This window comes from Plectropomus leopardus, chromosome 23 (assembly GCF_026936395.1).
Source record: "Plectropomus leopardus strain MGB_pleo_1.0 chromosome 23, ASM2693639v1, whole genome shotgun sequence".
NCBI classification, from domain to species: Eukaryota; Metazoa; Chordata; class Actinopteri; order Perciformes; family Serranidae; genus Plectropomus; species Plectropomus leopardus.
In genome coordinates this window covers 2,416,050-2,439,578 of record NC_142198.1, presented here as the reverse complement: position 1 = coordinate 2,439,578, position 23,529 = coordinate 2,416,050, and the positions used below count along the sequence as shown (strand labels likewise).

The 23,529-nt window shown below is 38.6% G+C and overlaps 1 protein-coding gene across 3 annotated transcripts in view; it reads left to right on the top strand.

Annotated features, from left to right (window-relative positions):
- mllt3 (MLLT3 super elongation complex subunit) overlaps positions 1 to 23,529 on the top strand; it is a 68,482-nt gene that overhangs the window by 6,559 nt on the left and 38,394 nt on the right. The window lies entirely within an intron of this gene.

The window sequence follows — 23,529 nt, the reverse complement described above, 5'->3', positions numbered from 1 at the left end:
CTCTGCCGCTGTAAGTCTCGAGTGCGCAAACTTCATTAGCGTGGTAATGCAGAAGATCCAGGTGCTTTCATATTGTGGAAATAGAGCTTTTCTTGCTTCATGCGCTGCTGAGCATCTCTCTGAGGAATGAACAGGGCCTCGCCTCATTGCTCTATCCAAATCTTAATACATCCATGGTTTAGACTTGGTGGAAACATAAAAAGAAATGAGCTGCAGGAACATTTTAGGACCTGTAACAGTTCTCAGACTACTTGGTGGAGAGTGTCGATCACTTTATGCCTCGTCTGTTTTGTTCAAAATGCTCAAAGTAATGTAGGTCTGATATTTCTGAGCTGTTGGAACACCCGAATAGTCAGATATGACAAGTACATTTATCAACTTGATTAGTCAGCAGCTTAGAAATTGATGGACTTTAAATCTGTCCAAAGTTTTGAAAGAAGATGTGTTCTGAGACAGCCCAGAAATGGTACACCGTCTTCATTTACCCCCGAGCCTCCAGCAGCCCATAAATCAAATACCTCTCTGCTGATATGGAAGCTTCAAAGTTTAAAGTTTCTCCTAAAAGCCCTTTGATTACAGGAGAGCAAATGAGCTTTGGCTTGTGCTCACAGCATCCTCGTGCACACACGGTCTGTGCTGCAGCCTGAACTGATAGATGGGATATGTGGCTGAAGACCTAAAGCCCAGCAGGAGAATACTTAACCTCCAATATGTCTCCCGCCATGACACATGCCAGGAGATGTTTCCAGTGTCTGTGAAGTCTTCGGGGCCCGTGTGTTTTTACATGGTGACAAATAGGGAGCCAGAGTGTGTCCTGAGCTGTTGGCTCCTAACATGCTCCTGAGTGTTTCTAGTTGAAACAAAGCCCAAGTGTAATAGATCAGAGAGAATGAGTGTACTGTTTCATTTGTAAGAACCGCTCAGGAGGATGGAGCATTTAGTTACAGTGCAACTAATGTCACCCGCAAATCCACTCTTTCTCCACTACACGGAGAATACATGATCTAAAGGCTCAGATATATCTCTGTGTACTCTTACATGGCATCATATATATTTAGTTCACAGTAAGGGAGTTATTTTCTGTATGGAGTATAATCATTAACTGTTTTTCATAGCATACACTTCACATTTAGAGAGTTTTGGTCAACTCTAGACTGGGTGCTCTCTGCTGAACAAATACAGGAGAGAAGAGTCTTTTTTTTTTGCATTTGCAAAAAAGGAAAGCCAATAAGATGAAATATGATGATTCACTGGCAGAGATTTAATACCACGTGCTTGATAAAACTTAAGGTCTAGTGCCATTTTGTTTCACTATGGAATATAACAGACAAAATGATGCTTGATTTGTTAAAGTTAAGAAATGAAAATTGTTAGATAGAAAAGAGCAACTATTCCATCATCATTTAATCAATTTTTAAAGCATAAGTGCCCACTTAAAGCTTGTTAACTGAACTTATTTTCATGAATGAACAAGGCATTAAAGCATTTGTCAGACAAAAAGAGACCTAAAGAGTCACCATGGACTTAAGAACTGCTCTGACATTTATACATCTGCAACAATTTTTGGATTAATTCTTTGAGAACATTCCATCAGCAATATTTTGATAAACAGTTTATCTTCTTAGTCATTTATCGAAAAGAAAAAAGCCAAACATTCTCCAGTTTAATCTCATTAAATTAGAGGATTTGCTTCTTCTCTTTGTCATATATGAAAAAAATGGAATGTCATGGGGTTTGAGACTTGGTTGGACAATAAAAGTGAATTGATGACTTCACTGTGGGCTCTAAGAAATTGCAAATAGCATCTTTTTCACTGTGTAATATTTTGTGGATTAAACAATGGAGAAATTTGATTAATCAGTAATCAAAACAGCCTTTGGATGCAACCCTAATGTGAGTACAGCTGGCTTTAGGCTGTTTTAGCAGAGCCAAACCTCTCACTTCTTCTAGCTTTGCTTCATTTTCATTATGTCATTGTCACTGCAAACATGAGAGTAGCTAGCTCCAACTATCATTGTAATTCTCAACTTGTTTTTCTTTTTTCAAGCAAGTGGCAGATTGATGTTTCTGCAAACCACAGATACGTTGTATTTGTTTACTATGTAGCAAATATGTTAAAACTGTAGTTCAGTAGCGCTGTGGTTAATGTGTGGTTAGTTTTAAGCATAACAACCACTTGGTTATGGCTGGGAAAAATCATGTTCTTTCTCAAAATACCCACTTTTTGTGCCAGTTATCCCTGGTGGACAGAGATGGGTCGCTTAAAAACAGTTTTGTTGTTAGTTGGTGTGAGCAGCGGTCTGCAGCTTGGCAGGAGTCTCCGGTGTCACGTCATTCACCTTCCCTCCACCTTCAGATGACAAAGCCTGCTCATATACTACTTTAGAAATGTTGATATGAAATGTACATATGTAACATATCCAGAATTGGCAGAAATGAGAATGCCAACATTTTTTTGTGGCATATGGGATGTGCAAATAGCGTATTTATTATTATTATTAGTTGTAGTAGTAATAGTATTATTGTTATCTATTAAATCTGACAATTTTCAGTTAATTGGTGGGTCTGTAGAAAAGTTGGAGGATGGTGAACAGTGCTTATCACATTTTCACAGAGCATAGCGTGACCTCTTCAGTGTATTGTTCCACCGACAGGCTAACAACCAAAGAATTTCAGTTAACACATAAAGCAGAGAGAAGCAGGGAACCCTGACATCTGACAAGCTGGAATCAGAGAGGGTTTGACATTTTTTGTATGCTGAATTGCTTGAATGATCAATCAAACTCAAATTAAACAAATCGAACTGATCTCAGCCAAATCATACAATTCACATATTGTTTGTGATTAATTTTCTGTCAGAAATTAACTAATATTTACAGCACCAACTGAGTTATTGATCAGACAGAACTTACAGGAACAATGGATAATGATATAAATGTGGCTTTATACAAAGACGATTTAACACTAAGGGCCAGCTTTAATATTACACACATTCATATTGCTCTGGACACAAAATGTGCCTTTTAAAAATTAAGCTTTAAAAAATATTTTACATTAATATGATTTTCTACTTCAGAATTTTAACCCGCTGCGGTGAGGACTCAGCCTCTGTACACGGGGCGCCCGCACTATCCACTATGCTGCCGACACCCCGCCACTATTTTCAGATGAAAAGAAAAAATCACAAAAAAACTGTTATTTTCAATATACTACAATACAAGGTAGAATTCTTTTTATTATTGCAATCTGGGATATGTCATTGATTAGCAGCAACATCGATTGTAACAGTGCACCCAGTGGAAATAGCATGTATTTTCTCCATATGCCAAATAGGGTAAAAAAAAAAAAAAAAAAAAGACGTCATCAGGTGGAAAATAGTAAAAATGTTCCAAGGCAAAAGCCCAGAATGTCGTGTGTCAATGATTTATTCATTGATGGCTGTGGGATCAAAAAATGCAGTCTGAATGGGTTATTCCATACGCGTAAACATAGCCAAAATGATCAACAAATGAAGAATGAAAAGTGAGTAAAATACCCCAAACACTACAGTGATGGTGTTAAACAGTCTGGCTACACAGACACGCTGACAGTCTCACCGAGTGGTCCAGCAGGGCTGCAGCTGGCTGCACACATGCAGGTAGTTTTTGGGTCAGCACCAAGGATCCTCACTCTCTTTTCTTTTCTCTTTCTGGCCACACTGTTTAATTTCCTCCATGCTGCAGCTGTTGAAGATTACTCTCCTCACTATAGAAGGAAACTTGTTACTCACCTGCATTTCTCACATGGTGGCTCACCATCCACTCTAAAATCAAACAGGAGCCATTTAAACACGTCGTAAGCACAGAGTAAATCTGTCAGAAGGAACTGAGTGCTAATGTTCTGTTTTTATACCTACAGTCTGCGCTGTGTTTGGAGTCTATGAGAAATTAGTTTTCCCAGCAATATAAAACATATTAAAGAGATGGAATTATGTCCTGTTAACATCCTATCATGAGCTCTAATCATCTTATAATACATCATGAAAACTGCTGATTTTTTCAAAGTAAATATTTAAATTAAAATACAATAATTTATTTCCTTATCACTAAAAACATGACTGAAACTGACAGTTAAATATGTAAAAAACATATTGTTGCCTCACCTTTTCTTCAAATAATAGAAAATTATAGTGGTAATAGCGGTATCAATAAGGACTTGGATCGTTAAGGAGTCTCGATAATGGTACCGATATCAATAAAAATGAACAATCCCCATCCTTACTCATTACCATTTCCCCAGTTTGCTGAGGTTTCAAAGGGTTAAAGTAAGAAACAAACAAAACGGAATCCTTTTAAACTCTGAGTACAATCTGTGTGTGCTGGGACACCTCCACCTGGATGTTGGCTTGCATAACTGACAGCAGTGTTTGATGAATGGGAGTTAGCAGTGTGAGCTCAGCTTCAGGAATCTGTGGAGAGGATGGCAGCAGGAAAGCGTTTGTTATGTGGACCAGGGATCCCCAATGGCCTGTCAGGATTTCAAAGAGGGGGCGAGTGAGAACAGGGAGCTGTAATCATATTTCAAATTCCCCCGTACACATTTAAACACGCAGTGAAATCTGTCATTGCCACTTGACTCTTGTGCAGGTTTAATTTAAGAGTGCTCCATTGTTTAGTGCCAGCCACGCTGTGTTTGCTTTTGTAAAGATGCTGACGACAAGTAGGCTCACATAGCACGCTGATAGCATTTCAAGCTTTTCCACATCAGTTGTTTCCTTTTTTGTGCTTATCAACATGTCACACAAGGTGCAGCCGTGAAAACATAGAAAGCAGTTAGAAAGAGAAAGTGATAAGAGGCGGCGAGCGTAACTTCCTCCCGCCGTTCCTCCCACACTCTCAGTGATTTGTCGTGCAGCTCAGAGAAGCTGCCAGACACACATTAAGATTAATGACGAATCAGTCAGTAAAGCTGCCACTGCGCTTCATTATTGCCATGCGGTTAACGGGCCAGCGTTGAGGCGTCGTCATGGAGACGGCCTAATGGCAATGCCGTTTGAACAAATGGAGGTAAAGAAGCTCTTTGGAACCAGTGAAGGGGGTGCTATTTTGGCAATAGGCGGCAGCGGCTCATGCTGCTTAAGCACCTCATTTGGAGCCCGGGCTGCCATTTAATCTACTTTGGAGATGGCATCTCTTCAGAGGTGTTTGTGATATTTCACAGGATTGTCACTTTTATGGAAAGATGTTAGACGGTGTAATGGGAAAGAAATGGGCAGGCTCGGTGAAAAGAGTTTCAGATTTGCGGTGTGTGCAGCACAGGAAAGACACACAGGAGCTGAGCTTCTTTTTGTGTTTTCTCAGACCAACGTGCTCTTTGTTACACGGAGGAAAAACATTTGAAAGCAAGATTTCTGCTGATGAAAAAGAGGGTGTGGTGGTGTTTCAGGCTGCCTGGCCGGGCTCTGTCATCAAGGACAGTTTAAACAACGGGAATTGTAATATTCCAGCATCAGGGCTGGCATATATGAAATTATTGTGCTTGTTTAAATCGTTTTCAGCATTATAAATGAGGGCTGCTATGGTACACAAAATCCACAGTTCAGTGTACTGCAAGTTTGGATTTGGTTTGTTTTTTGGTACATAAAAATGACAAAAGGCAGAAAAAAACATTTCTCTCCCTTTTTTTTGTCTTTTTAAAAAAATAAAACATTAAAACATCAATCCATTGGTGTGAGAACAACTGCTGGGGCTGTGGGTAATTCCTGTTCAAATGCAGGCTGGCCTCATGTTTGAAAGGCAGTGTGGACAACAACAGCTTTTGTTTATTTATACAAGGTAGTAGATAACTCCTGGGTGACTGCAACTGGTGCGGAGGTAAAGAGAGCCATGGATAAATCCTGGAAAACTGCAGCCTGTGTTCAGCGATGATTCCAGAATGACTGCTTTTACAAATATATTCTAGGCAGTGGATAATTCCTGGAAGACCATAGCCTCTACTGATTTATAAAAGGTAGTGAATGTTTCCTAGGCGACTGCAACTTGCACTCAGTTAAACAGGGCCATGAATAAATCCTGGAAAACTGCAGCCTGTGTTTATATATGCAGGGCAGTAGAGAAATCCTTGACAGTGGGTAATTCCTGGATGAGTGCAGCCTGTGTTCAGTGATACTTCCTGAATGACAGCTTATACAAATTCATACAAGACAGTGGATAATTCCTGGATGACTGCAGCTTGCACTCAAAAATAGAAAATCTTTTTGTAGCTGTTGATGTTTAAATCATGGTGTGCTGCCACAAAGACAGGAATGTGTAGGAAACCCTGAATATTGCACCCCAAATATTGGATAACTAAACATAAATATGCCATCACAGGCTTCAACCAAATTAAAAATGGCTATTATTGGACACAAATCATGAGACTAATAACCAGTGAACTGGGATTTGAGTTAGCCAGTCTTGTAGAGCTGGATGGATACGTATGCACCGCTGTGTTTTATTTCTTATATTTTACAGCGGTCACAGAACCATGATGCACTGTACAGTGTCACAGTTATGCATGCCTGAGGTGATGCTGGACAAGGACTGGGATTCAGTGAAGAAACGTTAGTGATGTTATTCTTCTTGGGCTTCACACGTTCATCATTTTTTCAGGTGGTATGATAAGCTTTGGGGAGCAGACACATGTCTTATGCACTTTGTATATAATATTTCTCTCTCTAAATCCAAAATACTTCCAAACAACAAATGATGATGCTTGATAAACTGATCATTTTGGTTTTGCCTGTCTGCAGATGCAACATTCAGGAAAGATTTTCACAGGCTGGGTGGATGTGTGGCATTACAGCTCTTCAAAAGCAGAGGCTTACTGTTAATTGAGGAAGCACTGAGCGGTGGAGTTTTCTTTGAGTGGAGCATACATTTTTAACATAAATATCGCCAACTATCATGTTCATTTAATTATGAGAAGCCTAAACCATGATCTTGATTAATTTTTAATAAATTCATCAGCCCTATAGGGCAGTGGATAATTCTTGGACAATAGCAGGATGTGTTGGTTTATGCAAGGCAGTGGATAATTCCTGGACACAGGCAACATGTCCCTGTAACTTACTGGAAAAGCATAACAACAGAGGCCCTTCCAGCTTCAGTTTTTGACATTGTTATATGAGCTGTACATGGTTTGGCTGATGGATCACAACTGTCCCACTGCCAAAGCTGTCCTGGTGGAGCTCGCTCCTCACAATTTATGCTCCACAAGTGCCAAGTTATAGACCTCATTACAGTGCATGAGGCTAATTCTGCAGTAAATATTTGGCTCTGTACAAAAACAAACTGAACCTTCTGTACTGAACAGTTGAGGATGAATACACACACTGTAGCAGCCATATTTGAAATGTATTCTCCTTCCTCTTTCGTTGTGTGTCGAGGATGAGCTCAGGCACACCTATTGAACAGCAGTAAATCATCACCTCATGTGCTCTCAATAGTGGAGTTTGTAAGTGGCTCTGATCTGTTTATGTGATCCCATGAAAATGATTGTAATGGTCCTTACAGTTTAATGTATCCCTTATTTTATGACAGGACCTGTCCGTCCGGTATGCTTCTATTGAGAAATGTTTGGAAGAGCTGTGTGCTGCTTTTCTGAAAGTGAAACAGAGGTAATATTTGATATGATAGGTTAGTCTACATCAGTGATACTTACCTTCGGGCCCACGGGCCAAATCTGGCCCCCGATAGGGTGCTGGTGGCCCCCCAGCCATTTTCTAATTCCCAATAAAAATGAAGTGATTGACACTGGGAATTGTTTTTGTACTTTTAGCATACATAAGGTGCCAGAGTGCACAAAACAGCATCAAAATAGAGCTTGCTTATTAAAAAAGTGCCAGTGGAGGATCCCCTGCATCCCCTAAAAGAGGTCCTAGCTAAGACCCTAATGTCCTGAAATCCTAGAAACGTTTTGAAGTCCTAGAAATATCCTAAAATCCTAGAAACATCCTAAAAACGTCCTAAATTCTTAGAAATGTCGTAAATTCCAGAAACGTCTAAAAGTCCTAGAAATTGCCTAAAAACAAACATCCTAAAATCCAAGAAATGTCCTCAAATCCTCGAAATGTAACTTAAATCCTAGAAATGTCCTAAAATCCTAGAAATGCCCTCAAATCCTACAAACATCCTCAAATCCTCCAAATCGGAGAAATACCCTTGAATCCTAGAAACGTCCTAAATAAAACGTTTATGGGCCTGCTGCGGCTGGCCCCTGGTCATTTTGCAAAACTGCTGCAAAAGAAGTTTAGTATTCCTGGTCTACATCCTGGACAGAACCTGTGTGAGGTTTGTCCAACTTTGTTTTCAAGTGTGTTATTTGTTATTTGCCACATAACTGTTATGGGCTCATTACAGCTCCCATGACTTCTAACTTCAGAAACTGTGAGTTTCATCAACATTTCCACTTGGAAGCTATCTGCAGCTTCAAGTTTACACCTCCTGCCCTCTCCGGGACGCAGAAAATCACTGACTTACACTCACACTTACTCAGAGTATCTCCTTTCCTTAAATAAAGAGTGCTCTGTTCTGTTAGCCAGAATGGCGACAGCATAAGCCCCTCACAGTGCGCACACATACACACAGACACACATACACACATACACAGACAGATTGATGCCTGAATGATTGGGCCAACATGTTAGCCTCTGGCCATCTCCAGGGCTCTGTGAAAACGTTCGCATGAAACCTTTTAACTCCCCTCATCCTCCGCTCAGGCTTAATTTGTGGCTTGTGTGTGCACATACCACATAAGTCAAGTCACTGCAGTGACCTATACATAAGATAGAGATCCTCAGGCTGAAATATGTCTCAGAAGCTGCGCTGCATTCCTTCTTTCTTTGCTGTGGCTTTGCTAATGTGATCTCCCTGAGCTCTGATGATAGCACCAGTGATACCCTGCAGGGGATGAGAAGTGCTTTCCTGTACATGTGTTCATATGTGGTTTCTTTTGTCTTGTGTCTGTGTGAGTAAAGCTTCAAAAAGCAAACAATAGTGACATCATCGTGGAGTGCATGAAAGATGCACTGTTCTGGTACTGTTCTAAATGTCATCACATCCCTGAAGTACTGTTTAAATACATGAATTAAGAAGAAGGCATAAATCACACGCAGAAGTGCACTGTACTTGTATTAAAAGGCAGCCTAGGGTCGGGCTGCAGGATTATGGCCAAAACGATAATCGCGATTATTTAATTTTGTTGATCTTTGAGTTTCAAGATCACAATTATTTGTGATTAAAATTAATTGTTTTAGCTGACAAAGTACCAGGGTTGGAAATTACACCCATCACCAGCCCAATGCTGGAAAAATATGTAAGTGGCTGCTAGGTTGCTTCAGTCACTAGCCATAAAACCCCCCCAAAACCAATAGATTTTGGAATCTACCAGCCACAGTGGCAGGTGGACAAAAACGTTAATTTCCAACCTTGGCTGTATCTTAAACATTGTGCTACAATTCCACTAGGATGCTTAAAAATGAAATTTTCCTTCCACTAAATTCAGTGCATCTCCTGTGGATACATTGCACGGTAACGGCACTGTAACGTAAGCACCATTATTCTTCATTATCTTTATGCATTCACAATACTGCCGTTTGTGTTTTTTAGGGTGGTTTAAAAAGTTTGTTGTGTTGCTTTGCTGCACAGACACAAGTCTCATGCAGTCTTTCCATATGATCTGTCCTTTGCTATGTCCTCACAGCTGATGAGTTTTGTTTTGCCTGGTTGTGCTGCAGGGTGCATAGCATCATGACAGCTCTTCAGTATTGGAGGCTGGCAGTTAGTTTAGGGAGCACTTAATTTAATATGCTGCAGTCTTCCATGAGTGGAGCATGAATTTTAAATGTTCATATCACAGTCAGTCATGGCCATTTAATTGTGGGTAGCCAAAATCGTGATTGTGTTTAGTATGCCATTATTGTGCAGCCCTAGCCAAATGTAATATTTCATAAAAATCTAACAATTTGTAAATATGCTCTCTGGTTCAAATGAAGCAGGAAACAGGGCTTTCACCCATACAGGTTTTTAAAAGACAAATATTCTAACAGTGTGGCAGCCAATAGCAAAGTGAACTCATATTTGTCATGTTGTCAGGAACACAGCTTTTATGACAATGTATCTCTGTGACTGCTCGATGTGTAAAGAATAGAGGTGTAACACAGAAGTCACAGTGAAAATCATACCATTACATTATGAGTTGCTGGAAGATCTCAGTATCTTGGACAAATGTGAGGATTTCTGCTCAAATATCATCTGTGAATAGAGACAGGTGCATAATCACACTCAGTGTTCAAAATAAACTTTGTGACTAACAGGCCAAGGGGACTGATAGATTTAAAAAAAATTAAACGGCCGAGCATTCTCTCTACCAGCCAAAACAACAGCAGAGAGCAGCAGACTGGCAGCAAGTAATAATTCAGTTTATTTTAAATTGCATATTTTTAAAGACAAAATATATATACGTATTGGGTATGACTTTCATATTTAATGATTTAAAAATGCTGTATTCAGACAACTTGAAAACGATCACAGACCTGTTGAAGAAGAATGTTATGATGTTTGCTTATGACTATTTGATTTTAAAAGGATTTAACTCAATGTAGAGTTTACGTGATGCATCTGAATTATGATTTATCCTCACATAATTTTACTGATCATCAAGTCTCTTCTGTAGAGGAATTAACATCATATTCTGCATACTCTTATCATGATGGCCCACCAGCAGATGAAGACATGAAATGTAATGCTTTTTCATGCATCTAATATTCATTCATTGTGCAAAATAAGAAAAGAAAAAAACAATTCAACTTAGGGTTGATGTTTAGTACATGTTCACTTTGTCAATTAAAAAGAAAGATTATCACTGTGTTATATTGGCAGAAGTCAAATCTAATCAACACGTTGGCCGATTCCAATATTTTATTTCATAACCTGAATGCAACATGAAGTCCCTGTTGCTGTGAACGTCAAACTCGTCTCTGACACAGACAGGCAACAGAGGACAGAAGCAGTGTGACTAAAAGCAACTCCAAAACGCGGCTCTTTTTTTTTTTTTTTTTTGTTTATCACTTAACTCCGGTACAAACATTTACCAGCCAGGAGGTGTTAATTTTAATCCTGATCACACTGTTTGAAGGGGCAACACGTCAACACAAAGAATTTCCTTCAGCTGCCCATGTCATATCTGAATGTGACGCGAGTAAACGATAAAATCAAGACATCATAAAACATCCATATGTTCTCCCCTCTAAATGGATAGTGCTTTGAAATGCATCACTAAAGCTCAATGAGTAAGTGGATCACCGGACTAAAGGAAACTGTTTTATACGTCACGTCTCAAAAATAAACCGGTCAGTTACCAGTTAATGAGTGATGGCCAAAATCGAGCGAAACTGACATCCCTAGTTGCAGCGCTGCTCTTAATGGGCTCTACAGTGCAGCATTTGGCTCAACGTCAGTGTGTGAATGCAGATGCTCTCATGCACACTGGCGCGAGTTTTGACATCAGGATTCCCAGAATAATGTTACACATGTCCGGGGCTGAGACTCTTAATCTCAGAAAAATGCTAATATGACAGAAAACCAGCTGACAGTTTAAATCTCATGGCGGTATGATTTGGAGCGGTGGTTAAAAAGGGGAGTTGGAGCCCTGCGAGCCCTGTGTCTGTCAGTTATTAATATTATTGATTAATCTGCGGATGAGTACTGAGGTTTCTTTTCTGCATGTAAACATTTTAAGTTATCATTATCATTGTAAGTATTATTGAATGCTTTACCATGAGAAAGGACCGGTGTGTTGGTAGGAATGTGAGGTGCTGTCCTGTTCCTGCTATACGCCGTTCAGAGACAGCTGAATTTGGACCTGAGCTTGATTTGGCTTGAATTGGCTTGATTTCTTAAAAAAAAAAAAAAAAAAAAAAAACTTGGAAAGAAAGCAACAAGCAGCAAAAGAAGAAATTACCCAAAAATTAGCAAGAAATAAGCAGAGTCAGACTTTAATCATCAGTTGGAGACTCTCAAACAGTTGAGGCTGCTTTAAGTGGAGCAGTTGTTTTTTTCTGTGCAGTGTACTTTTAGGGAAGATTTGGTCCCCAGATTTCCTGCAGAGTGAGCGCTCTGGACTTACACGCTGCTCTTTGCAGCTGCAGACATGCAGGCAGGTGAAGAAGTGGTGAATTAACAGCTCACGGCAACTTAATACGATACAGTGTCTGGCTTTTGTTGATATCTAGAGTCAAAAAAAAAAATTGTTGCACATTTGTGATCTGTCATTAGCACCATTAGCTTGTTTACCATATGAAGTGAATGCTGCTGTCACACTGAGCATCCTGCTGAGCCCCTGAGAGAAACATTGTATGGAAAACAAAACAAATCATTGAATATTAAAATTGAACGGCCAATCTGATTTGACCAGCATAATTCTGAGTAGGGTACAGCACTAAAACCAGCCAAAATTACAAAGAAATCCCTGACAATTATTTAAAAAGAAAAGAAAAAAAGTAAAAAAAAAAAAAAAAAACAACAACGAGGAAATTACCTGGAAAATGTATAATAATTCTGTAACATAAATTTGAACATGTGATTATGATACATAGAAATATAGATTTTCCCAAGGTTTTTCTTTTTTCCCTAAACATTTTTCCTTAGCTTTTTTAAAAATCGTTTTCTAAATCTACAATTTTTTTGCAGTTTGTGGAACATTTCTTACCAAGTTGCTCCCTGCCTTTTGTCCCATGTGTATTTTTTAAAGAAAGTGCATTTATCTGCAGAGGGTTCAAAGGTTTGAATACTTGTGTAAGGCGTCTGAAAGAAGCACACAAAATGCGATGATGCTACATGTTTCAAAGCTTTAAAGCTTCGAGGAGGACAATTTAAATGAATTATTTGTTTATCAAGACCTCATCAGATAGTTGAGTGTTCTTTCTGAAAAGAAAACACAGTTTTGTCATTCCCAAGTCTAAGCTACAGAGTTTGCACACAAAGTAAAGTTTGTCCACAGTCGACACACGTCTGACTGCACTCTGAGATCATTTACTGTATGACTTGCGGCAGTTTGTGACTTGGTGTGTACATTAGGGGCTGAACATGAGGTTGTGTGTGCAGCGTTTTTGGATGAAAACACCCTGCTCTGTGTGTAAAGACCCCTTCCCCACCCCCCCCCCCTCCTTCAGTGTCTGGCAGAAATCAAAGAGCTGCAGGAATTTGCCAGTAATTGTTTTACGATTCCTCAGAAATCATACCTACTTGTATAGACGGAGCACAAAGAAAGCAAGAGGCATGAAAGCTGCAGGCTGGCTGCTGCTGCTGGCATGAAAGGACAGGGAAGGGGAGGAGGTGCAGATAGACAGGGCAGCCACCACCAAATAACAGGAACTGAGCTGTAAATGCCGGCTCTCCTCGCTTCAGTCAATGAAAGGAGGGTGGAGGAAGTGGTTTATTGAAGCATGCTTTATATGGGCTGTCTGTTGGCAGCTCTTTCACCCTTGCTCACTCGGCCCTGCCATAAAACATTTGTCTTTTATTTACAGCACCTCCATGCACCAAAGCTGCAAGATTTGAGTCAGGAATCACTGAAGGAGCCATGAGCTCCCTTTGCATCAGTGCAAGCAACTTTAGCTGTTACTACACCATTTTTTTTTATAGTGCTTTAGTTTAATCTATTAGTCCATCAGCAGAAAATAAATCAAATTTAGTCACTGAAGCAGTCATTTGTCAGACAAATGCCAAACATTCATTGGTTGTAGCTAGGGATGTCCCGATCAAGTTTTTTTGCCCTGGATCTTGATCTGAGTAATTTGATAGAGTATTTGCTGATACTAATACTTGTATTTACCTGCATAATACCAGTGCACACTTCAAGTACTTTAAAGTTATTAAAATCAGGTCAGTGTAAATGCCTTACAGTGTAATAGCTCTGCAATACAATGCAAGGAAAAAAATGCCTGCATTCATACAGTTCCTTTAGGTTTTTTCTTTTGCTTTTACAAAATAACAAAGTCAACAAGCTTAAAGAAAAAAACATTTATAGGACTCTTACTACAATTCCACTTAGTGCAGCATTTGTTTTCAGTAAGACAACAAAGTAAACAGGCTAATTTTTTAAAATATAACTTCTATTACAATTTCACTGGATGCAGCATTTTTTTAAACAAAATAATAAAGTCAACAAACTAAAAATATATATGACCCTTCTCATAATTTCTCTTAGTGCAGCTTTTTTCCACAAAATAATAAAGTCAACAAACAAAAAAATATATGTGGGGGAAAAGGTTAGAAGCAACTTCATATGAAATGTCTCGCTAATTGCGAAAAAATTGTAAAAGGTGAGAAGAAAATTACCTTAAAAATTGGCTAAACAAAGAGAGAGAATCTTATCAAAATTTTTTAAACAACTAAAGGAAAATACCAAAAAACTATAAAATTATATTTAGATTTATTATAAATAGCCAGAAGGCTATTTTTAATCTGTAGTCCCTTGGCCAAGGTATTACACAAAGATTTAAAAACCAACAAAGCAAAAGAACAAAGAAAAAACGGCATACAATTTAAAATACTTTATTTTATTTTAGCACTTTTTTTGGGTCATTTCCTGTTTTGTTTTTTTCTTTTCTTTCTTTTATTTAATTTAATTTCTGTTAATTTTCTTGTAACTTTTATGAATTCTTGCAATTTTTTTGCTCTTTCTTTTTTTTAAGTTACCCATTGCCTGCTTTCCATGTTTTTGAAAGAAATAATGTCAAATTCAGGTTGCAAGGGGTTAATGAACCCTAAATATCAAGTCCTTATGGTGAGATTGCCTTCTGTGCTACTGAGTGTGTATGATCTGCTCCCCAGACGATGATGAGTACAGTCTATGAGTTTCCTTTTGCACCGTCCTCAGGCTAAAATATAGGCTATGCATGCAGGATATCTCCTAATCTACTGCAAGTTTACTGTGAACATTTCCCCAGCTTCCTGATCAGATGACCCCTTTTGATTTTAATGATGCCATAACCTGTCTGTAAGCGCCCTCTAAGGATCTAAAGGCTGTTGGTGAAATCAGCAGTAGATTTAGCACAGCAGCATGTTCTCCAGCATGTCTGTACATGTGAGGTGGAAGGGAGGCCCAGCTATACACTCTGAGGCTGCATAGCAGCCCTCATGCATATATGGATCTAGAGTTACATTCAAAAAATCAATGAAGCTGTTACTGTAATCTTGTGTGGATAACCTTCTACAAAATGTTACATTGAGGCAAATGTAATTTCTGTAGCTGTCATAGCTCTAACATGTGTTGATGGTTTGTTTACCATCACGTACATTTCTTCATTTTCTCCACACTCCTTTCCTTCATGTTAGACAGCTACCTGAAATTATGTTTCAGAAGAGTTTAAATCTCATATCACTTTTCAAGATACAGCTTTAAAAATAATTATACATTAATGTTATTTTATATTTTCATTGAGCTAATTTTTTAACCAATATTAGTCCTAATAATAAATATCAAATGTTCATTAATTTTCAAAAATTTAACACTTTAGATGTCAGGTATTTGTCACAATGCCTCAATGTTTTTAAACAAAAACAAATCACAAAAATTAATTATTTCAATATACTACATGCAAAGTAGAATTTTTTTAGAATCACACCCTGGTATATGTCAATGATTAGTAGCAACATTAATTGTGACAATGCACCCATTGGAAATAGCATGTATTTTCTCGATAGGCTAAATATGATAAAAAAAGACATTGGAAATCAGTAAAAATGACAAATTCCATGCCAAAAGCCCAGAGTGACACCCAGAAATAATATAATGCTTTTTTTCAGTTTGAATCGGTGTCAATGGAGCATTTTTTGCGCTGAACAGTATTAGGGCAAACATTTTGTTTTCACAGTGTATTTTAGACTTATTGTAGCTGGGAATTCCAAGATTACACAAAAATACAGTCTTGCCATAATTTATGCTATATGCATGAAAACAGCCAAAATGATCAAAAGAAGAGAACAACGCAAAGAGCGGAAAATGTGCCCAAATATAAAGTCACATTTACCATACTGTAGGTCTTTGAGCATATTGTGTATTCCTATACCAATCATTATCAGCTGCACAGTGCACAGACACATCTTGTAAACTGGGCGACTCTCTGAAAGACCCTTGAGAAGATCAAATATCAGAACATACACACATAATGGTTCTCAAGGGAGGTCTGGGAGTCTGTTGGCAGCACCTTATCCCACCGTGTGTGATTTTTGGCTGTGACTTATCAGGAGCACTCCCATGAGCATCCACTGCACCCCCATTTCTCAGTTTTTGGTCCCTTGAGGTAGGTGTGACATGTGCTTTTATTATAGGATGTGCATGGTGTTGTGCTGTTGGTGGGGTGGGAGGAGGATTCTGTCCATAATCTGGATTATTTCAAATCAGTTCCAGTTAAACAGAATGCTGATGAGAAGTAAAAGTATATGCAATTTTCAACCCCTGTTCAACTTTTAACCTGCCACCTGTGGGGCCACTTATCTACTAGTTGGCTTCCCACACAAATTTGGATGTTCCTTGTGTTCTCCTCTTTAAACTCTGCAGATTAATCTGGAGCCCGTTTGTGTTCTGGGGTCTTGCTGTTAGCTGATTAGTGTGAGGTCGTCTGGTTCAGCAGAGCTCCTGCAGGACTGTTCAGAAGAGTCTAGTGTGACGTTGTTTTTAAGGGACTGTGCTCAGTCAACCAGAGACCCCATAGTTACTGAGCTGCTAATCACCCCCCTCCTGTGTTGGAGGTTTCTATCATGGCTACTCAGTGTTTTTAGGCTGCTACACTGTCATATGACTGTGGTTTGTTCCAGGGAGTGATTAGTACTCTGCTCCAAGTGTTAGGTTGTGTTCCAAAGACTTTTTCATGAGATTGATGCTTGAAATGTTTATTTCTTTTTGTTTATCTCTTTGGTGTACAAAGTAGACAACTACAGCATAGACGACGAGCGATTTCTCTTTCACAGGGCCAGGTGATTGTGAATACCAGCTAAGTTTGTCTTTTTCTTTGTGCTGCTTCTTTGAGGTTGGCTTGGTTTGTTAGGACTCTTGCTGGGTATCGTTTAAAAACGGAGGATACCAGTACCGATTAGTAGGGATTGATGGATAATCGGCCTGGCCGAGTATCGGGGCCAATATTTGGCATTTTGCAGATTGTCTGTATTGGCATTTTATTTTAACACTCATCAATATAAAATGAATTAGTTAAAAGTGCACTACTTTGGCTCCGCTGCAGCTGTGTATCTGCCTCTGGCCTGTCTTCACCAAAGACTGTATATAAAGATGGACGACGGCGCGCACACGCTTATCCCGCAATGCTAAAGAAAGGATTCAGAAGAGCATTATGGGAGTATTACACTCAACCAACAGCAGGGAAGACAGTCTGCAATACATGCAGAGAAAGTGTGAGCATAGGAGGAACTTCACTTTGTAAAACCTTAGGGAGCTTTATAAAAAAAAGTTGTTGGGAACATGCTGTATGTGATGTTGAAAGTTTCAGTTTTGATTAAATGTTTGCTTAAGGCTTTTAAGCAAAGTTTTGTGTACGAGTTTAATATATTGTATATTACAAATTCGAAATATTGTATAGGTTCTTTCCGCTTTTTCGAAACCCAAAAATCAACGGTTGAGCTTATCGATACTGCTGTCGAGTCCCGTGGGTCCTACAAGATAACATTACATCTCGAGTCAAGTCACGTCATTTAATTCAATTTTATTCAATCACTGGTTTGCAAACAATTGTCCAATAACGTTTTTGGATGCAACTGAATTTTGCCAGCCAACAGGTATTAAACCACGCCAAAAAGAAATCAGGTGGTCAGATGCTTGTGATGATGTCTGAATGTGTGAAGAGGTCTAAAGTTTTGCCAAAGCAAAAGATATGGAGGAAGAGAAATGCAATTCATGTTGCAAAATAATTTCTTCTAAATGGGGGGGACACAACCTCCACGGCGGAGCACATCAACATTGTGCATCAGATTAAACCTAAATGCAGAACCTTCCACTGTCTTCAGGCTGAAAAAAACTCCTTTAACTCCATCAGCTGCTGCTGCTCAGTCTTCATCATCATCCTCTCAGAGCAGCAGTGAAACACACCCAAACTTTGCAGCAAGTCCCATCAGTTAAAAATATAAATCCAGAGTTGAAATCTGAGTTAAATTCAGCAGGATAAGAGCCAGTTAGCTAAATAAACGAGGTTCCAAAAGGTTTCACTGTGATATGTTCAAGGTTGGCACAGTAAAATGACTATTAGGCAAAGGTAAATAAAAAGTCATAATGATTTGTTCAAAAGTTACATCAAGAAAAAGAAAATGTAGTTTTTGGTGAGAAACTTGAATAATACAGTTTTTTGGGTGAGAAATTAGTTTTCCCAGCAATATAAAACAGATATTAGAGATGGAATTACAACCTGTTTAACATCCTGTTATGAGGTCTAATCATCTTAATTAGAACTACTGATGCCAAGATTTATCAAAGTATTTAAATTAAAATATTAAAATTCAAAAAAAAAATTACGCCTTGTCTTTCCACCAAATAATAGAAAAGTATGGATAGTGGCGTCGATAAAGACTGATCATTAAGGAGTCTGGATAATGTTATTAATATCAATAAAATTAACGATCCCCATCCCTAATTATTGGAAGGAGTTTTATAAGGAAAATGTGGTAATGAAAGCATTGTAACCAAGAATAGTGATAAACTAAAGCTGTGATTTTAGTATAAACTCGTCAGCATTGTGTGCTTGATGTAAACAACCATGCTTTTTCTGTCTCGCCAATTTGCTGAATAACTGATGCTGATGTGACCGGCTCCATTAGGAAGAGCAGGGATTAATAGTAAATCAGCGAGTCACTAAAGAATTTCTTATTTCTAGTCTTTTGTTTTATGGTGAGGCCTGCCGTCTAGGCCGGCCTCATTACAAAGCAGTCTGTGGAGAAAGGGCAAATACATAGTGACTGGCATTGTTCTGTGATTGGCATCTTGGTTTAAACCAAGGCCATGTTAATAAACCACATGGCCCTGTCTCTCTTTGAAAGCCTCTGCGACCACTGGCAAGTTTTCCGTTACAGGTCAGTGGTCGCTTTGTGCATCTCTGCCTCTCAGACGCTCCTCCAGATAACGGTAACCTTTTCAACCTGAACCGCTGAACCCCGGCCAAGACGCTGGCCTGACTTCTCCTGCACATTAGCTGCCTTTCCTCTTGTGTCTTCATACAGCTTCAGGGCTTTTCTCTCATTGTAAACACAACTTGAGTTATCCATGGATTTTAAGTTACAGCACCAGTACAGTTTGTACAGTATTCAGTGTTCAGTGTTACTATTGCTAAAATGTATTATCGTTTTTAATTCCCAATAAAAGGCAGGTCAGGGAGGTGCCATCTTCAAAACATGAAACACATGCAGGCTGCTGAAGCCACATATTGTCTCAAAATCAATTTAGTTTCATATCTAATAATGCCTCAATAATGACTAAGCTCATTAAATATATTCATTTTGCTGTGTGAAATACAACCTTTGTGCCTTTTCCTGGAAAGCTGATGTTTTATTGTATAGAAATATAATTTTTAGGGTTGCGACAAGCTGAGTTTTTCTTTCTGTAAATCATTGTTTGGTCTATAAAACTTAAAAAATTAAAAATGCCCATAAAAATCCCCGGAGTTCAAATACACTCAGTTTACAGTGATATAAAATGGAGACAGCAGGGTGCCAATTAATTGGCAGTTATAAATAAATCGAACATGTGAAATGTTGATCAATCGATAGATGATGAAATGCTGTCGAAGTTCATGCAATATGTTGCTGTGAGCTTTGATTGAGGAAAAACACATTTGGTATTGTTTGAAATAAGCAAAGTTTTGTGTTTTTTCAAATAGCAATTGATCTATTAATGAGCCATTTATTTTAAAAATAATCAATGAATAAAGGTACATACAATTTGCAAACCTAAAGTGCACCCTTTCAAAGAACAGTGAACTTTTAATTTTCGGGAACACTAAGACATTTGAATTGGAATATGAAAATAAAATATCTAATTTATTTAATAAAAAAGCAATTAACAGCTGTTAATATGTACAGTAAAGTATATGTAAATGACAGTACCCATATAGGAGTAGCCCAAAACAACTAAGTTTGAGACTTAACCCTTTAAAACCTGGATCAGCATCCCTCTTCGTTTGCTGCTTTCAGACGTCTTTCACCAGCATTTTAACCTTTGAACCCCGATCACATTGGTTTGTCAGTCAGAAATATGGGAACAAAAACAATCTGCAATATGGCAAGATATGTCCTGCAACTGTCAAGAAATTTAGTTTATTTCATGTTTTTTTTTGTTTGTTTGTTTTTTAAAGCTAGGGGAAAATGTCCAGAGAACTATATATCTATAATAAGCATAATCATATATTTTGAATTATTTTACAGAATTACTATAATTTGCGAGAGATCTCATTAACTGACATTTTTTTTTCCATTTTTTTTAATTTTTGCACATTTTTAAGGGAATTTGATTTTGCTATTTATTAATTTCTGGGTGATGCCTCTTACATGGGTCAATGTTTTCTTCCCATGTTTTTGAAAGAAATCAAAGAAATTTGCCCAGGTTTCAGAGGGTTTAGATACAAAAAAAAAAAAAAAAGAATCTGCATTGTAGCGATGATTCAGTTGTTGAAAAAGCTGTTTTCATGACTGTTTAATTCTGTCATTGACTGCTGACATCTCACTCCTCTGATCTGGCTGGCAGTGCCACAAGGTCTGCAGACATCAGCTCGACTTAAACAACAAGCCTTTACGTCTGTTTCAGGACACATTTCGGTGTTTGTCTTAGCTCATAAACTGACATCCATTGAAAAGTCTCATTTTGTACACGAGCGTTTTCACATTAATTCAATAACTATCATGTTACGATCCACTAAAGGTAAGCACGATGTCACATAAATAAATCACCATTATCCTTTTGTTGACTTTGAGGGAGCTGGGAGGGACAGTCTGGCAAAGGTCTGGCCTGAGTTTTGGTCCGTCTTCTGCAAAGCGTCATACCACACGACGCGCATTTCAAAAGCGGAGCATTTTACCTTCCTGATTTAGTTGATATGGACATTTTTTCCGCGATATTCTGTACTTCAATCATAAGTTCATGAGAAGGCTGCATGGTAATTTTTGTATTTTGTCTGTTTTAATCTTGTTTATTGTTGTCATATCCTACTTAGTTGTGCTGACTCTTCTGAGGGTGCACAGAAGAGTGCAGATATATTTGTTTAGGTTGTGCTTTCTTGTTTTAAAAGGAGAATCCACATTGTAGTGAAACCCGTCACCATCCATTGTCTATGTGTATGTTTTGATCCAATTCCCTTGTCTACAGAATGTATTTTTTTGTCTGTCTCTTGATTTCTAATTTCTACCCTTATTTTTTTATGTTTGTATCTATTTAATTTGTCCTCTTTTTTTCTTTTTTCACACCTATTTAATCTATCATTTTTATTTTTATCTTTTATTCATCTTTTTATTATTTATTTATTTTCCCTTTTTACAACATTGAAAGGTCTTTATGTTCATTTGGTTGTGTATTCTGTTTTTGTATCTTCACATAAACTAATGAAAAGAGAATTACAAAAAAAATTGAAAGGAAAATCCTGCATAGGTCTGATTTTAATTTGGAGTTGTGCAAGTATACTGTAGCTTCACTGAACATATCTCAGCATGACATCACATGTACCCAGTTATCCATGCAAATAAGAAAAATATACCAGCACATGTACAGAGTTTATGTGCTTGAGTGTGATTTTTCTTTCCATTATGGGGTGGTTGGGCTCATCTCCCTCTCCACCGCGGTTTATATAAAGGTGTGGGAGTGAATGGGCTCTTTTAGCTGGCTGTAATTGAACCTGACCCACTTGCACAATTAACTCTAACCCATAATATTTGCTCAGTGGTATTGGGTTTTGGATGGCTTGGCCCCAGCAGTGAGGTCGAATCCGTGTAGTCAGCTGAGCCATCAATCACTGCTGCTCCCTGAAGGGGCGGGGCTCCAAAATGAAACAAGAGAGCACAGCGATGATTAGATTGGTGCCAAAGAGTGGTCAGTGCTGAGGATGACTCAAGATGTTTCCAAGCTCTCCTTCATTATTGAAAGTTAGCTTATAAACTCATAACATTGTTCCTTTGAGACTTCCATTGACATTCCATCATTCTACTCCAGCAGCACACTGTGTCCACTGTAGCACTGAGCAGCGCACTTCCCTCTGTTTTTCTTGTGTGTGTGTGTGTCGGGGAGGTAACTGATCATTTGATCTGGTCAGTGCTGATCAGTTCGATGGATGAGAGGAGCCGCTGCTAGACAATGAGTCAAAGTAAAATTTTAGACCCAGCAAAATAAACCATTAAGGTTCACTTTCACTACACCTGATGTTCCGCTGCTCTTTCTGTGACAACAGTATGCTCTGCACTCCAACAGTGCAATGCTATAAATAACTGAATGCTTTATGTATTTTAACAGTGTTCCCAATGAACAGTCCAGCTCCAAAAGTAGAAAATCTAATTGTGACAGATGTTTTGATCTTTTCTTCACTTGAAAGAACTGGTCAAGTCAGCCTGAGTAATTTTCACTCTGGTTGCTACAGACATGTGCATCCTTCAATATCCTCCATTCATGCCTTGCATCCCAATGCACAAAAAAACGCAGCTAACAACCTTTTTTTTAAGGATCATTTTTAGGGCTTTTTCTCTTTATTTTCATGGGACAGCATAAGTTTGACAGCAGGAGAGAGAGGGGTTGACATGCAGCAAAGGGCCGAGGCTGGAATCAAACCTGTAACCACTGTGGCACGGAGGTAGCCTCTGTACATGGGTTACCCACTCTACTGGGCGTCATGACATCTGGCTTTTTAATGCAGTGGGAATGCGTACGATCAGCATTCACACACGGGTCAAATGACTTTGCAGTGGACACGGGTTTTTATTGCCTCCAGCTCTGATCGGCATTTATGGGAACACAACACCCAGGTGGATGCGGTAATCTCAGCTCCTTAACTGGCGAGATGCAATGACCCACTGTCACTAATTACAGTCCAACATTTTGCTAAAACATCATTGCAAATTAGTCTGCATCGAATTTGGAAGAGACTGAATATTTAGGACACACACACACACACACAAAAGCTGACAGAAAGGCAGACTTGTGTGTTGCAGTGTGTGTGTTCGCTGGCAGTAGGAAAGTAGTCTATTCCAGATATTGAGTGGGTTTACCCGTGTTTGAAAAACCTGCCTGCATGCACTAATTTCAGACATTAAGTTATTTCTAGTTTTATTTATTTATTTGTTTAGTAACACTATTACTTATCTTGCGCTGCTGGACCTGAGCCACAAGTTTCGTTCTTTTCATGTGTCAACATGTAGGACATGGCAGTAAATTGAACCTTGAACCTTGGAAAGGGGTAAGAGTGAGATGATCTAAAAATGAACAAAAGCCACAACCTGTTTTATCTGTTCCTCCAGTATTAACAGCCCAGGTCTC